Here is a 5,665-nt window from a genome sequence, read left to right as displayed (position 1 = left end):
GACCTCGGCTCAGCCCCCGCGCGCAGCACCCGCCACCCCACGCCCGCCCTTCAGCCTCCACCCGCTCCTCATCCAGAGCCAGAAAGAGAAAATGGCGCTCGATTTATCCGAGGAAGTGACGTCGGGGCTCATTTGCATGCCAAGCAGCCAGCCAATGGGAAGAGACTTGGGCCTACGCTCCCATTGGCTCCTCGGAGGAGCTGGGCGCGGCTAGGGGCGGGGCCTCAGATGGGGGCCCCCCCCCGGCCCTTGGGTTCACCTGCGACCTTGTCACCTGCCCCTCCCGCCTGCGCCCCCCACGGGGCACCACCGCTGGGGGCTCTCGCGAGAGCTGGGGCGTGACGTCACCGCGGGGTGGGAGGAGCCTGGCCACAGCGTGTCCATAACGTGAGATCAGCACGTGACCTCCCAGCAGTGCTCGCCTCCTGCGCAGGGTCCGGGGGCTGCAGCGCCCTTTGCCTCCTCTGGGAGCTGGAGGCCCCTCCCACCGCCCCCAGCCAATAGGGCAGGGCGAGGCCTGGCGGCCAGGCTTCCCATTGGAGGAGGCCCCGCCTGGCACCTCCGCGCCTGCCTCACGCCTTCCCACCCTGTTGCTCCCCTGGCGCCCATGGCAGGGCTGGGCCTGGGGCTCCCATAGGCCCTAGCAGGGATCCACGGGAGCTGTGGTGCGGGTCCTGGGCGGAGGAGCCCCACCCCACACCCCTCCTCCTGTTGAGGTTGCCTGGGCACACGATGGTATCCCGCCCATGGCTCTGGAAGGCGCCACGGCCTGACACCACCTGTCTCTCTGTAGGTCGGTTCGTTGAGCGCTGCTTGCCAGACGTCTCCATGTCGAGCAGCCAACGCCATCCTTACTCGTGCTGTGATGGCAGATGGTTTCTAATGAACACAAGATGGAAACAGAATGGATCCCCTGTGCCGGCGGGTAACGGCCATACCACAAGGACCAAGGCAATGGCCACATCAGCAACATGTGTGGCTCCACCATGGGAATGTCTGGTGTGGCTCTGGCCGGAGCAGGCAGGAGGCAGGTTGTGGCAGGAGGTGTGCTGCAGTGGAGGCACGTGGGGGCTGTGATGCATCCCATCCTCAGCACACCCCCTCAGAACCTGCTCCCTGTCGTCCCTGCCATCTTCCTGGCTCACATTTTAGTCTTCCCCTTCCCAACAAGGTTGTCTTGGCTTTGCTCAGGCCTTCTCCAAAGTGTTTGCAAACTACTGACTTCATCTAGAATTAATTAACTGTTCATTGTGTGAATGAGATGCTTATCACATGGCAACCAAGTAGGCCGTGCAATTTCACTGTTTGTCTACATACAGCTCATAGGCGGGCCTGTGTGTTGGCCAATTCCCATCAAAGCCTATGAAGGCCACAGCAGTAGGATGACTGGTATCTTGTCAGAAAGTAATACTAATAAAATCTTCACATTGGCAGAAAATTATTCTGTTTTTTTACAGTAGTAGCCAACAAAAATAATTTACCTTTGTAGTCAACACTCTAATGAGTACATTGAAACGTAATTAGTTCTATGGTTGTGTGATAACTTCCTGTTATTAAAAAACTATATGATATAAATTCATTAGCCATGTACTTTCTACACTATTGTCTATGCAGTAAGGGTGTAGGTAAGTCAAGACTCAAAAACATTAATGGAAAAAGGGCAGCCATCTATGAAAGACAAATTATTCATAGTAGTTATATGACCACAATATAACATCATTATTATGCAGTGTGAGGAGAGATATGTCCCAGTTAGTTAAAATGTAGCATTTAAAATAATGTTATTAGCTGCTGTCTAATAATTCATAAAGTAAAATAACTAAATATGGCTCTGCCAAAATGGAAACGCTCAATAGCTCCCACATAATCAGCAACATTAAGCTTCTGTTGCAACAAGGCATCACCAAATAATTGCAGAGTGTTTCAAACGGTGGATATGTTAAAAAGATTAACCGAAAGATTAAGAGAAAAATAGTTGTGAAAGGGTCTTTCACAGATGAACATTACAGCAAAACTGTGGAGTATCTCCTGATTGTCACAGAACCACAGAGTGGTTGAGGTGCGAAGGGACCTCTGGGCCCAACCCCACCTGCTCAAGCAGGGCCACCTAGAGCCAGTTGCTCAGGATCATGTCCAGACGGCTTTTGAAATTAGCTGGTGTTTTCTGTCACGGTAGTAAAAATGGGAGCTTCCTTATAAAGTGCATAAATTAAATGTACCTACATAACTTATAAGGTGGAGTTAGTGCTTGTTCACTTGGGAAAGGAGGTTACATTTTCACATTGTGGGACCAGCATTAAATTGTACACATTGGAAGTGGGTCCATTTGTCTCCAACACAGGCTTAAGACTTTCCAAAGTGAAACCTGTGACTAGACTTCGAAGTCCTTCTCTTGTAAAAAACAAATATGATAGCGACATGCAAAAATAATTTAAGAGGAGGACTTGGAAAAATAAAAATTATAAGGGAGGAGCAATGTATGTATTCATTTTTCCCATAAATCAACAATTTCAAAATATAGAAGTAAGTGGGTTTGAGGACAACACAACAAAGAAAAGTCAGAAACACGCAATGTAAAAGAAGATTAAAAAGTAAAAAGATCAGTTTGTCTTTCTTGGATAAAAATAGCTTTGATCAACTAAATCCGATGGGATTAGTCCTTCACACTGCAAATGTATTTCAAGACAAGTACTTCTCTAACTAGGAGACATAAAGAAATTTGATGATTGTGTTTTAATTACATGTAGCTTTGCTGTCATATGGGAGTTAAATATTTGTTTAACTGTTACTTAACATTTTAAGTAACATTTAACAGTAACACATTTGCTTATACTGTTGGACAGTTCAGGTCTGGAGGAAGTGACAACAACAGCAAGAGAGTGCTTTGCCACTCACAGTGACTTGTGAGTGCCTTAGACCTTTATTCTCCTTCCTGTGGACAAGATTCACAGCTTCAGTGCTTTCCCATTAGCTCTCTCCAAGCAGAACAACAGGAGCAAAGAGCACCTATCTGCAGGTCTACAGCCAACAGTTGGGTTGGCAGAAGGGACTCCTCAGAGTCTACCGAAAAGTCAGGAGTATTGACTTCCATAGCTGCCTTCCAGGTCCTGGAGGAAGATCCCAAACGACTACTGACCTAGATGGCCTTTCTGGGGAAGTGCAAGAGGATGGAGGAGAGCTCTGTCTTTTTACATTCAGTCAGTATGTTTTCCCTTCAACTCTTCAGTACATTTTCTACATCAACTTATATTAATGCAGTAGTAGCAAAATTCTCCTTGCTTTTGAAGCAGATGCAGCAGCACATACCAGTCTCAGTGATCATCTTCAAATAACCTGTTAAATATTTTCATGGGCCTATTCTAGAAGTTTAAAGATCAATGTAATTACTTTACAAAATCTCTTCCCAACAAACAGAAGTTACAAGTTCTCCCTTTGCATAGTCCATATGTTTAGTTTGTCAGAAAATAAGTGTTTCACTGATCATCGTGTTGCCATGATTCTGGAGAAACAGAAGACCTGGGAAGAGTTTCCCAAGGAGCCATGCGCTGGTCTCCCACCCCATTTTCCTGCTCCCTGCAGTAGACCTTCTCTATTCCATCCTTCCTAAGTAACAATACCCGACAGTTAGGACTTTTTCATTATTTAGTTCAAACAAAACTATTAAGGGCTAAAGTACTTCTCACTTAAGTCCAATTAAAATAGCAGGATATCTACTGTGCTCAGGGTTTGGTGATGCAAGCTGGCACCTTAGATCAGCCCCAAATTCCACTGAAGTCTAGAAAACCTCTTACTGAATTTGATAGATTTTCAAGCAAGTTTTTATCAAGAACAAAGGAGCTTGTCTTCCAAGATGAAGAAAAGGAAGTCAAGAAAAAAAGCACAAAGAAAAGGCAAAGCACAGTGCCCAGCAAGCAGGTGTTATGCAAAAAGTAACCATATTCAAAAGGTCTGGTTGTTTTTACAGCTTAAAGCACACTGCTGAGTCAGTGCTGAAGAAATTAAAAGGATGACAAAGTTAAAAAACTTGAGTATCATTATAAAATAAAAATGGATAGAGAAGCTCTTTCCAGGGAGGCTATTCTCTCATTTACCGTAATAAAACTTTTTAATCACAACTTGCTGTTTTCACTCTCCGCTGTGAGACACTGTCATAGCTAGGCGGCACAAGACTTTCTTGAGAACTCTTTAAAACCCGAGCTCTCATTTGGAAAGTACACAATGGTCTTAATTTCTGTGCTGAAATGAGACAATCAATAACGGTAATATAAACATGTGCCAATCTCTAGCCTCAGTCTTCATTAAGTAATACTAACAAAACCAATAGATCATGTCATATGCCAAAATACAATATCTAGGCCAAATTAGCTTGTCCTTGATATTTATCCCTAAATCAGTTGTATTAGTTTGGATACTTAATGAAATTGCCTCTCCTCATATTCTATACGAATATTTTTTTATATGAGCATAATGTAAAGATTTCCAGAGGAATAATTTATCACAACTACCTGTTAATTATAGCTGAAGCAAGACCACTTTCTTTACTAAACATAACAATCAAGATGTTTTTACCTACAAAATTTGATTTAAAATTACTGTTAAACTATGTGACTTATTTGGCTAAAAGAAAGATGGGTCTTAAAAACCGAGGTTATATTGTAGAGAATAATTAATAATTCAAACAAACTAAGAAGTAAAGGTAACCAGAAAAAATGATGAATCTTTCCAAGTCCATCCACTGATTAGTATCTCAGGCACTAATTCACACTCAAAATTAAAATTAATTTTAGAAATAAACTGATATTTCTGAATTTCCAGTATCATCAGCAAATTTTCAGTTTTATTCACATTAGAAGCACTTTAGCCAAATTTCTAGAAAGATTAAATATATCTGGTCAAAAAAAATAATCATAAAATGTGCACAGTAATGCAGGAAATCAGTTCCTCAGCAGGTGCAAGTATTTCTACTTTGAGAATTCCATTGGGAAACACAGTTCAGTCTATTTTTCATAATTTCTGAAGTCTGGAAATGTAATCAAGAAAATGTTAGAAAAAAACAATCACCGCTGCTTTTTCCAACACTTTGCACATACAATTCTGGTAGTTTATTTTTCAGATGTTCCCTATTTTTAGAAGAGGAATTAAAAACCTGTTATAACAATATGTATTAGGTGTTGCTAATCACTGCCTTTTTAATGTCTAACATCTCTCCAAGTTTGGTCCAATTTTCCCTAGGTTGTTCTGGAAGTACATGGATGTACATCTACCAACATCAAGGGGAGCTGAATAACTCTGTAGGACTACCTATTCAGTTCACACAGTAAGGCTAAAAAGGCTAATAAAATCTTCTAGATCTTCAACACTTCTACATTATTTTGAATTTTATTAAACTGAAGAATATATTCAAAGAATGAGCTATATTTTTCTTACCTGTACTTTCTCCTTGTTCAAGTTTTATCAGCAAATAAGTTTCATATAGTGCTTGATGTCACATGGAATTTGCGTCACAAGTATTTACACATGTAGATTTTTATTAACCTACTCAGCCTTTCTGCTATGTTCCACTAAAGACAGTATTTCTATCAAGCAAATATTCTGAGAAAGCTATAAGACATTATCATATAGCTTCTTTCTAAATTATGTACATATTACAAATTATGTGGTTTTC

Source organism: Athene cunicularia (assembly GCF_003259725.1).
Source record: "Athene cunicularia isolate RWA chromosome 2 unlocalized genomic scaffold, athCun1 chr2_part1, whole genome shotgun sequence".
Lineage (NCBI taxonomy): Eukaryota > Metazoa > Chordata > Aves > Strigiformes > Strigidae > Athene > Athene cunicularia.
The sequence above is the reverse complement of the archived record's forward strand: the minus strand, read 5'-3'. Positions refer to the sequence as shown.